Here is an 11,393-nt window from a genome sequence, read left to right as displayed (position 1 = left end):
AAACTCATCAAGAAGATGGGGACCACCTGACGCACCTCCGCAGGCTGGCCGGCCCCCAGGCTGGGCTGGGCGAGGATCTCTTGGAAAGGCTCACCCATCCACATGACCGGGAGCCTCCAGGGCCCAGCAACCCTTCAGGGGACCCTCTGGCATCCTCCTGGCATCGGAACTTCTGTCTGAGTCTCTCCCTGCAGCCACTAGGCAGCTTTTTAACCACCCTGGAGCCCTCTCCTAAGCCATAGACCAAATGGAAATAATAAAGCTTTCACAAGCAAGGGAAAAAAGACCCTAGGAAATTAAAAAAAAAAAAAAAAAAAGTGTAAGTGGACCCATGCAGTTCAAACAGGTGTTGTTCAAGGGTTAATTAGCTTCTTGAAGAATGTCTATAACTTAGCAATTAGGTAATAAAGAACTGTATTTTATTCTAATTTTTTAGAAAGAGTAAAACTTATGCTAATTACTCAGTAGACCACACATGATTCAACTTGATATGTGGACAAAGCTTTGCATCTCTGGGGTAGGAGTCTGCACTTGCACTAATTCTTTGGGTAATCTTGGGTAAGTCATTCAGCCTTTATGAAATGTTTTCCTCTTCTGTAAAATAAAGGAGTTGACTGAATGACTTTGAGAACATTTAGGTCATACCAGTTCACCACTGCTCATCTTTTCTTCTTCTTCTTCTTCTTTTTTTTTGAAGGTGGGGAGGGGCAGAGGGAGAAAGAGAGAAGGAATCTTAAGCAGCTCCACGCCCAGCCCAGAGCCCGACATGGGGCTTGATCTCAAGACCCTGAGATCATGACCTGAGTCGAAATCAAGAGTCAGAGACTTAACCATCTGAGCCACCCAGGGGCCCCTCACTACTGCTCATTTTATAAGTTAAATGATTAGAGGAAAATCACTTAAGGGGAAATAGATGGTTTTTTGAATGCTGGATTTTCCCTCTTCTGTTTTATAACACAGGGTGACTTGCTTTTTCTACTTCTACAAATTTCATTCAACATGAATCCAGTAAATATAAAGTGTCATGTGTCTGGTCAATCTAAGGTTATGAACCCACATCATATATATTTTTTAAAAACAAAACTTCTCTACCAGATGTGTGTATGTGTGTGTGTGTGTGTGTGTGATTGTGTGGAGGGAGAGAAAACTTACCTCCTTTATTCCCTTTCCACGGTTTTCAAATGGCAGAGAAATTAATTTACCAATACGTTTAAACTATATGATAGTTAGAGGGATTCCAATTGCAGCAAAGACAACACAGAACATCTGTCCACCAGCAGTTCTAGGAAAAATTGTCCCATAACCTGATAAAAGAAAAAAAAATGCAATGCCCCTCAAAATATGACAACTTGGTATAATTTGCACATTTGACATTGGGCATTGAGGACAAATTTTTAGTCATTGGTATTCTAAGAGCCCTAGCATACATAGCACATATTAAAAAACAAACAAACAGAAAACCCAATAACTCTTATTTCATCCTAAGAAAACAATCAAGAAATGTGAGTGAAAACAAACAAGATTTTTCACAGTATCAGTATTTCAAATTTAAAAAAATTGGAATCAGTGTAAGTTCAGCAATAAAGGAGACTGATGGTGGGCAATCTGGTATATCAATGTAATGAAATATTGTGATATCTTTCAGGACAATAATGAAGTATTTATGACTAGAAAGATACTCAGGAAATATTGCTCTGAGAAAGCAGTCTAAAACTGAATACTGTCATTTATAGATGAAGAACTTTCTATCACAAAAGTTTGATAGTTAATGTGTGTGGAACTGTGAGATTACACTTACTAGTTTAAAAATTGTGGTTTTCTATGTAGCACATTCTACTCTTGCAATTAAACAAGAAAGTGAAGAGCATTCACTCTAGGAATCAACTAATTTTTAAAATGCATGCTGCTGTTTATGAGCTTAGGCCTTCACCCAGGTTCCTTTGACCCTTCTGGTACACTCATTCCCATGTGCCATAAGTATCAGCTGCTAAGGCAGGACTTCCTTCTCTCGAGACTTGCCCTTAGCCCAGTGGAGCCGCAGTACTTGGGAGGTTTGACCACACCCCTTCTTGGGAGGCAGAGAGGTAATCATCTGAGCCACCCGGGGGCCCCTCAGCCGACTGACAGAGGGTTATAAAAAACCATTTGTGGGAGCACCTGGGTGGCTCAGTCAGTTAAGCGTCTGCCTTCAGCTCAGGTCATGATCCCAGAGTCCTGGGATCGAGCCCCGAATCGGGCTCCCTGCTCAGCGGGAAGCCTGCTTCTCCCTCTCCCACTCCCCCAGCTTGTGTTCCCTCTCTTGCTCTCTCACTCTGTCAAATAAATAAATAAAATATTAAAAATAAATAAAAAAAGAAAAAACCATTTGTGGTGCAATCCCTGCTTCAGAGCTACTCTGTTGGATGAGACTAATGTATATGGATTACATCCATTTGTTGATTTATCAATTTTAGGTATTTTGTAATTGAAAGATGGGGATTCAACTCCTATAATCACCTTCTTCTTCCTGCTCTCCAAGTTTGATATTTATATTGCCTCTTTTCATTCTTCTATATTTGCCTTTGTACTTTAAAAAAATATTCTTAACCCATTTAAATATTCTTTATAAATTCTCAATTCTTAATATTGTACATTAAGGTATTTATTTATCTCCCCTCTTATTTTTTCTCTCTCTTTCCTTCCCCTCTTAGTCATTTCACATTCTGGTTTCCTTTCTATATCATCCTGTGATAACATTTGCACCCTGCTTCACAGCTCCAACCTACCCCATTTGGGGAGCTCCTTATTCTTTTTTTTTTTTTTTAGTATTTTTTTTATTATGTTATGTTAATCACCATCCATTACATCATTAGTTTTTGATGTAGTGTTCCATGACTCATTGTTTGCATATAACACCCAGTGGGGGAGTTCCTTATTCTAAGAACTTTTTTTTAAAACCTTTCTCATGGGTCCTTTTTTGTCCAAGAGTTGATGACACAGCTTTGCGAGGAGTGGGAGAAGAGAATTAAGTCCCATTTGACTTATTTGGGAACATTTTATAGCTTTGAAACCTTTTTTGTTGAGATGGAGTGGGGGGGGGACAGCTTTTCTTACTCCCCACACTTTCTGGTCCAGAGAACATAGTCTTAAGCCAAGATTTGAAGAGATCGAAGTGTAGGGAAAAAGAAAAACAATGTCTTTTTCACAGAGAGCCAAGAATATTGACAGCTTCCCTCCTTTACCTTAGTAGACCTAGTTCTGGAAGTGTATCTTGTCCTTAAACTACTACTTTATTTCATTAAATCTAAGATACCAACCATACAAAGGTATGGGCAGTATGTAGGCAGTCCCATATGCAAAACATATATAAAATATTTAACATCCTAAGTATAAAAGAAAAAGCACAATAATTACCTACTGTGGATACAATAATTAAGGATGTCATGAAAGAGTTTCTAAACGTCCAAAAGGAGGCATAGTCTTATTTCCTAGGGGAGGTATTCCTGATAATATTCGAGAAGTCATCATCTACAAATTAAGAGAAAAAACAAAAACAAAGTTTGGGGTTGCATAATTTCTATTTCTTCAAGTAGAACACTAAAGAAAATTAGTTCCATTTAGCTGGATTAAAACCAAACCCATATTTAACTGGGTCAAATTAGACATTTGCCTTAGGACCAAGTGAAATAGAAATGTTTATGATGAGAACTTGTGATGGAAAACCTTGTTTGTTTTAGTGGCGTATGGGTTAGAAGTTGTGTATGGGTTAGATATGTGACTATAACAACAGTCTCTGAGGAAATTTGGGAGAGTGATGTATATAAATTTAGCATAACGATTAAAATGTTAATAAAGTTCAATTATTTTCAAGTACTTAGCAAATCTGGGTCATATAGCTATAGAGAGACTTCTAGTTTAAGTAAACCGAAATCATGAGAGAGAATAAGAAAAATCATAGAGGAGCACAGTAATTTTATCACATCATTGGAGAATAAGAAAGGAGTTAATGACAGGGCCAGCAATTTCTGGAAAGTAAATTATTTTTTATTTTTAAATTTAATTTATTATTATTATTTTTTAAGTAGGCTCCATACCCAACATGGGGCTTGAACTCATGACCCTGAGATCGAGAGTCGCATTCTCTACTGACTAAGCCAGCCAGGTACCCCTGGAAAGTTCAAAATACATAAAAGTTTGTTGGTGAAAGAACCTTGGCCAAATAATTTCACAATCTAAACAGTAACAGTAGCAGCCTCTTCAAGTGGTCAATGCCTTAATTCTCTAAACACTCCCAAGAAACTGCAAATACAAAGTCAAGGAGAAAGGAATATGGAAGTGGAGAGTAGTACAATGAGCAGAATAATTAAAAGATTTTTTTCTGTGCTTCCTGATTCTTTATGGAATGCTTAGAATGAAGCTGATACTAATATGTCAAAAGCAGACATGAATAGCACAGGTATAAAGGAAGGAAGGAGGGAAGGAATGAAAGAAGGAAATTATACACTGCCTATAAATATAGAATCCAAAATTCTAAATAAAATATTATTAAATAAAATCTAGCAGAGTTATAAAAGGATACATTATGACTGAAAGAATGTACTAAAGTTTAGTAATAGGAAATCACTAAAAATATAATAAAGATGAAAGCATATGTTAATCATTTTAATAACTACAAAAATAGATAAAATGAAATAGTTTTAGGGAAATATCTTGTAAGTTAGAAATAGGAACAAAACGTTTTAATTTGGTAAAGAGTAACTATAACAAACCCCAGAAACTTCATGTTTAATAGTGAAATATAAGAGGTATTCCTTTTTTTTTTTTTTTTTTTGAGAGAGAGAGAGAAAACAAGAGCAGAGGGGGAGAGGCAGAGGGAGAAGCAGGCTCCCCACGAGCAAGAAGCCCAACGTGGGAATCGATCCCAGGATCCCGGAATTACCACCCGAGCCGAAGGCAGATGCTTAATGGACTGAGCCACCCAGGCGTCCCTATAAGAGGTATTCTATTTAAAGTCAAAAGCAAGATAAGAATGCCGTCACTATGGGAGTCACAGATGAATCTAATAGGATTAAAATCCTAAAATTTCAAATATTGCAGTAATTGGACACAGAATATAAAATATGTTTAAAATGTTTAATGAAACAAAAGGAATGAGAGACATGTAGGAATACAATATTATCAAGAAACACTACACAAATTTAAAGAGGATAAAATAGAACTTCCAGACAGGAAAAATATAATTATTAAAATTAACAATTTGAAACATTAGATAAGAAGATGGAGCCAAAAAGAAAATAAGGGAAGATATATCTTATTGTATTACTGAAAATATAGCAAAAAAGACAAAATAGTGGAGAATAAAAAGAGGGGTTAAGAGATGACAGAGGAGAGAAATAATAAGCCAATCATATTGGTCATTTTAAAAAAATTAATGAGTTTCCCAGAATTGATAAGAGAAATGGCTATGAAGATTCAGGAGGCAAACCCCAAGCAAAATAAAAACAAAAGTTACATCTAGACTGTTGAATTAGAACAGTGAAATAGCAGAGATCAAGAGAAGTTCACAGAATCAGAGAAAGTCTCTGATGCCAGAGAGAAAAGATAAATTATCTACAAAGTATAGGCAATGAGATTGACAGAAAGCTTCTTTTTTTTTTTTAAAGATTTTATTTATTTATATGACACAGAGAGACACAGCGAAAGAGGGAACACAAGCAGGGGGAGTGTGAGAAGAAGAAGCAGGCTTCCCGCCGAGCAGGGAGCCCGATGCGGGGCTTGATCCCAGGACCCTGAGATCATGACCTGAGCCGAAGGCAGTCGCTTAACCGACTGAGCCACCCAGGTGCCCCAACAGAAAGCTTCTTAAAAGCAGCTGAAGGAATCCACAAAATAGTGAAATAATGTCTCCCATGTTCTGAAAGAAAGCAATTGTCAACCTAGTATTGCATACTCTGCTAAAATAAATTTCAAGAAAAAATATGAGATGAATAAACATTTAGACCAAAACAAAACAAACTAACAAAAAAAGAGAAAGAGTGGTTTCAACTAGCAGACTCTCATGAGAGAAATGTATTAAAGATCTATTTCACTAGGAAAATTATCCCTGGAAGAACCTCTGAGATGAAGAAAGAAATAATGAATACAGACACCAATAAAATGTGGGCAAATCAAAACAGAAACTAAGTGTACAATAATACATATGGGAGTTTTAAAAATGAGATTGAACAAAACCACTCTGGGATGACATGCTAGCGAGAACAGGGGTGATGGTCATCAGAGGTACAATACCCTTAGAGACAGGCTGTAATCACTAAGAAGGGAAGCAAATGAAATGAGCACTACCACTGCCAAGATTGTTTGGAAGTAATTTCTAGACTGAGATATAGAGACAGGGGATCCCAAAGAGCATAATAATATTTCTGAGTTGGGGAGACAGAGATGGGAGCTCAGTAAAGCTGAGGTGGCTACAATTTGAGGGCAGAGTTTCACAGAGGAGGAAGCTACACAGAGAAAGAGTTCTAGAAGTCTGCACTGAATCTTTGGCTGAAAAACATTGTGCACATGAAAAAGATGAAACTTTGTGAGGCTGGTCAAAAACAATTTCCCAAGTATGGCAGACAGACTCTCAAAGTGGCCCCCATGGTCTGGTGTTTGTGCCCTGAGGGATTCCCTTCCCTTTGACAGTGGGTGGGACCTGCGATTTATTTCTAGTGACACAGAATATATCAAAGGTGGCAGGACAGCCATGATTCCACTTATGGTGATTAAATCATATGAGACTGTGTGCTGATCTTGCTAGTCTCTCTCTACCTTGCTGGCTTTGAGGAAGGAAGCTGCCATGCTGTGAACTGCCTATGAAAGGGCCATGTGGAGGGACCTGGTGGTAGCCCTGGCAGACAGCGAATGTGAAACTGGGGTCCTGGGGAGGACTGCCTGAAGGAACTAAATGCAATTAAGAGCTACATGAGTTTGTAAGCAGGCTTTCCCTCATTTGAGCATCAGATGAGACCACACCCCTGTCTGGCACCTTGACTATAGTCTTGCAGAGGACCCAGCTAAGCTGTGCTCAGACCCCCGACCTACAGAGACAGATAATAAATGTGTTTTAAGCTACTAAATTTGTCTTAATGTTGTTACTCAGCAATAGCTAACTGATGTATTGGGAAAAAACAATTACTGTGGCCTGTAAACTGGAATATTCCTAGAATTCATACCAGGTTAGGAACTGTTTGAGCTTTCTCAGCTAGGGTGAACAGACTTCACTGTATGTTCAGGACATTCAGGAGAGAACCCAAAAAGGCCATGACTGAGCAGTGCAGCAAAATTCACTCCAGAAAAAGGGCTACTTTAAGCCTGAAAGAAGCCTAAGATAAATCTTGAAAGGATTAAAGTAATGTTTAAGTAACTTACTTAATTGCCTGTGAGAAAAAGTTAAGGAATTTAAAGGAATATAATAAAACCAAGCACCTCAAAACAATTCCCAATGTTTATTATCTAATTTTTAAAAATTAGTAGACATACAAAGAAGCAGGAGGTTACCCATTACCAAAAGAAAAATCACTCAAGAGAAACAAACCCATAAATAAGTTTCATTAAAATGGTGGAATTAGCAAACAAGGACCTTAAAAGGGCTAAAATAAATATACTCAAAGATAAATCATTAACATAATGAGGAAAGAAATGGAATATTTAAGAAGTAATCAAATAGAAATTCTAGAAATGAAAAATACAATATTCAAAAAGGAATATTTCACTAGATGAGATTATCAGCAAAAGAAAAGATTAATAAAATTAAAGGTATAGCAGTGGATTTTATCCAAACTATCATAAGCTATGGAACCCAGAAGACTATGGAACATTTTTAAAGTGCCAGACTAGAATTTTATATCCAATGAAAATGTCCTTTTAAAAAAGGCAAAACAAAAACTCTTTCAGACAAAACCAGAGAGGATTTATCACCAGATTTTTGTGGTTCTTCATATGCTCAGTACTTCTGGATTGTATCCTCAACATTTTCAATCCTATGTTATGAGACTGTGAGTCTAATTCAAGTCCTATGGAGAATGTTGATATTTTCACGCTGGCAGGCAATCTACCTGTTTAGATTCAGACTGCAAGTTCCAATTCACATTCTGTGGAATGTGTTCAGCTCTCATGGCCTCTATCATTCGGACCTGTCCCACACATCCATCACTCTGGTCAGTCTGAGATCTAGATTCAGGCCTACGCACTAGTTCCATCCTCAAAGTCTTTGATGTGTGAATTAGGGTCAGATCCATGCATGTGCAGGTCAGGGTGAGTCCAGAAGATCTTAAGCAATCTTAAACACTAATTGGAAAAGATACATGCATCCCTATGTTTATTGGAGCATCATTTACAATAGCCAAGATATGGAAGAAGGCTAAGTGTCCATCAATAGACAAATGGACAAAGAAGATGTGGTATCTATCTATCTATCTATCTATCTATCTATCTATCTAACCAAATATTATGTAGCCATAAAAAAGATGGGATCGTGTCATTTGAGACAACATGGATGGACCTAGAGGGTATCATGCCAAGTGAAATAAGTCAGACTAAGACAAATACCATATGATTTCACTCATAAGTGAAATATATAAACAAAAACAAAAAAACAAATAAGCAAAAAGCAGAATCAGACCTGTGAGTGCAGAGAATAAACTGATGGTTGCCAGAGGGGAGAGGAATGGGGTTTTGGGAAAAGTGGGTGAAGGGGAGCAGAAGATACAGGATTCCAGTTACAGAACAAATAAGCCACAGGAATAAAAAGCACAGCATGAGGAATACAGTTGATGATATTGTAATAGCGATGTGTTAACACAGATGGTAGCTCCTTGTGGTGAACATAATGTGTAACTTGTCAAATCACTATGCTATACACCTGAAACTAATGTAACGTTATGTGCCAACTATCTAAAAAGATCCCCAACCTTCCCTGAAACCAAACCAAAATCATGCTAAGTGGAAGAAGCCAGCCACAAAAGACGATGCATTACATGATTCCTATATACTAAGAGATTCCATTTTGTGTTTAAGAATACTCAATATCATCACATAATAATTCTCCCCAAATTCAAAGAAATCTCGATCAAACCCCCAGCAGAGTACATTATGGAATGTGACAATCTGATCTTGAAATTCATACAAAAGAGTAGGAAAATTTATTCCAGGACTCATTGCAAGGCTATTGTAATTCAAACAGGAGGGAAGAGAATTGAAAGCCCAGAAACAAATTAATGTACAAATGAGAACCTGGCATATGACAGAGATAACACTAAAAATTAATGAGAAATAACGAATTAATAAATTGTTCCGGAGCAATGGGATCTTCATACAGAAAAATATGTAAAGCTAGATCCTACTTTACATATACAGATACACACACAATCCAGATTAATAATCTAATTAAAAATTAATGATTTAAATGTAAAACAAAATTTTAAAAATTTTTAGAAGAAAGTTGAAGAATATGTCTTTATGACGTTAAAGTTGGGAAAGACAAACTATACAAACGCTCAAGGAAAAGAGGAATCAGAATGCCTGCATTGAAATTAAATTTACTCTACCACAAAAGGTAGCATAGGGAAAATTTTAAGGACAATGTGTCCAGAATTTAGAGCATGACAATCTCTGGAAAAAGTGGAAGGGAAAAAAGCCAGATTTCCTGCCAAATTCTTATCTCCTTTTCAGAACATCTGTCTGCACTTCATCTGAAATAATGAAAAGGATCATTTCAATCAGAATATTTTTAGTTTTTATCCTCATGTAGTGATTGGGTTGTAATCTGTTCCTTCTCTGACTTTCACCTCCTTCCACCTTCTTATCATCTGCTGCCTTCCTTCTTCTTTCTAGTCTGCATGATTTCTTATTCCCACTCTTCCCTGTCTGGCTCAGAGCTAAAATGAAGTTTCCTGTTCGGGTAAGCTATCGGTAGTCTCAATGAAGGAAGTTATTTCACAGAATTTCCCATTCAAAGCCTCTCTGCATCTGAAAATAACCATATCTTCATCTCTTATCTGCACAAAGAGTTCCACATCTTCTTGAGTCAGATTAGAACAATTTCTCAGAAAAGCAATTTTTGTATTAACTGCCAACTGGCACCACTGTACCTCAAAGTCTTTCTCGAAGTCTTGAAATATCATTGCTCCAAGCACAAGGTACAATATGTAGGCAGGCAAAAGCGTGCCCTTCTGGACTTTGGTGTTTGTCTCCTCTTCATATAGTGGAATGAGGGTCAGAGAATTCACATCACTTCAATGTCCTCTAAAAAGAAACCCAATACAACAAAGCAAAACAAAATTCTCAGATACAGAATGTGAACTCACTTTTACTTATGAACCTACCTTTAAACAGCTACGCAAAAGAGACCAATCCTAAATAGTCATGACAACAAAAAATAACTCCACTTTGCTCCTGACTTTAACTTCTTTATTTAAAAAAAAAAAAAAAATGATGGGGATACCTGGGTGGCTCAGTCAATTAAGTGGCTGCCTTCGGCGCAGGTCATGATCCCAGGGTCCTGGGATTGAGACCCACATTGGGCTCCTTGTTCAGCGGGGAGCCTGCTTCTCCCTCTGCCTGCCGCTCTCCCTGCTTGTGCTCTCTCTCTATTTCTCTCTCTCTGACAAAGAAAGAAAGAAAGAAAATCTTTTAAAAAATTTTTAAAAATGATGAATTGTGCTATTTGGGGAGATAGGGAAATATTGCAGGATCAAAGTTTGTCAAATGACTCGTCAATTTCCTTAGCGGAAATGTTACTATGGAGTTACATTTTGAAGTACATCCCAAGTGTACAATGTTGATGCTTTAATTGTCTGATAAACTGGATTAAGTCAGATCATTCACCCTCTACCTGTTATTAGTGGTATGAATATAGGCCACTTCTATATCCTTGCTGTGTTTCAGATTCTTCTTCTGAAGTTACTCCGGAGGGTTGTTATAGAGATTAAATGAGTTAATATATTTAAATCTTTAGAATGAGATCTAGCAAATAGGAAATGCCGAAGACATCTTAGCAAGTGGTTGAAGAAGTGGTGGTGTTTGCACTAGCAGTAGTGGTATGAGGAGGAGTATCTACTCTGCATCCCGATTCCTCTACCCCTTGGCTCTGCAAGCGGGAGGCAGAGAGGAAGAGCATGATTGCTGGCAAGATGAAGGAGACTCTTAACTGAATGAGGTCAGATTCTAATATTAAGAAAGGGGAAATCCGTGTGTGTTTCCTATGACTCTGGGATCTGGCTTGGAGACAGGCCTTCTCCACTTGGAAGGAGCAGGACTCTCCACTCGAATCTGCCTCTTCACAGACTCTTCCACTTTAAAGAACAGGGTGAACCTCAGTGGCACTGACCCCCACCCCTTGGGTGAACTTCCTCTCCCAGTGGGATTTTTTTTTT

At 37.6% G+C, this 11,393-nt stretch overlaps 1 long non-coding RNA gene across 1 annotated transcript; it reads right to left on the bottom strand.

The window, feature by feature from the left end:
* Positions 1-1,163: 1,163 nt before the first annotated feature.
* On the bottom strand, positions 1,164-10,259 carry LOC118550580 (uncharacterized). The gene is made up of 3 exons (XR_004924647.2): positions 10,110-10,259; positions 3,394-3,507; positions 1,164-1,304 (listed from the first exon to the last, which is right to left on the bottom strand). It is a non-coding gene; the product is annotated as an uncharacterized LOC118550580 (long non-coding RNA).
* Positions 10,260-11,393: the final 1,134 nt, after the last annotated feature.

The sequence above is a fragment of the Halichoerus grypus genome, chromosome 8, assembly GCF_964656455.1.
Source record: "Halichoerus grypus chromosome 8, mHalGry1.hap1.1, whole genome shotgun sequence".
NCBI lineage: Eukaryota > Metazoa > Chordata > Mammalia > Carnivora > Phocidae > Halichoerus > Halichoerus grypus.
The sequence above is the reverse complement of the archived record's forward strand: the minus strand, read 5'-3'. Positions and strand labels throughout refer to the sequence as shown.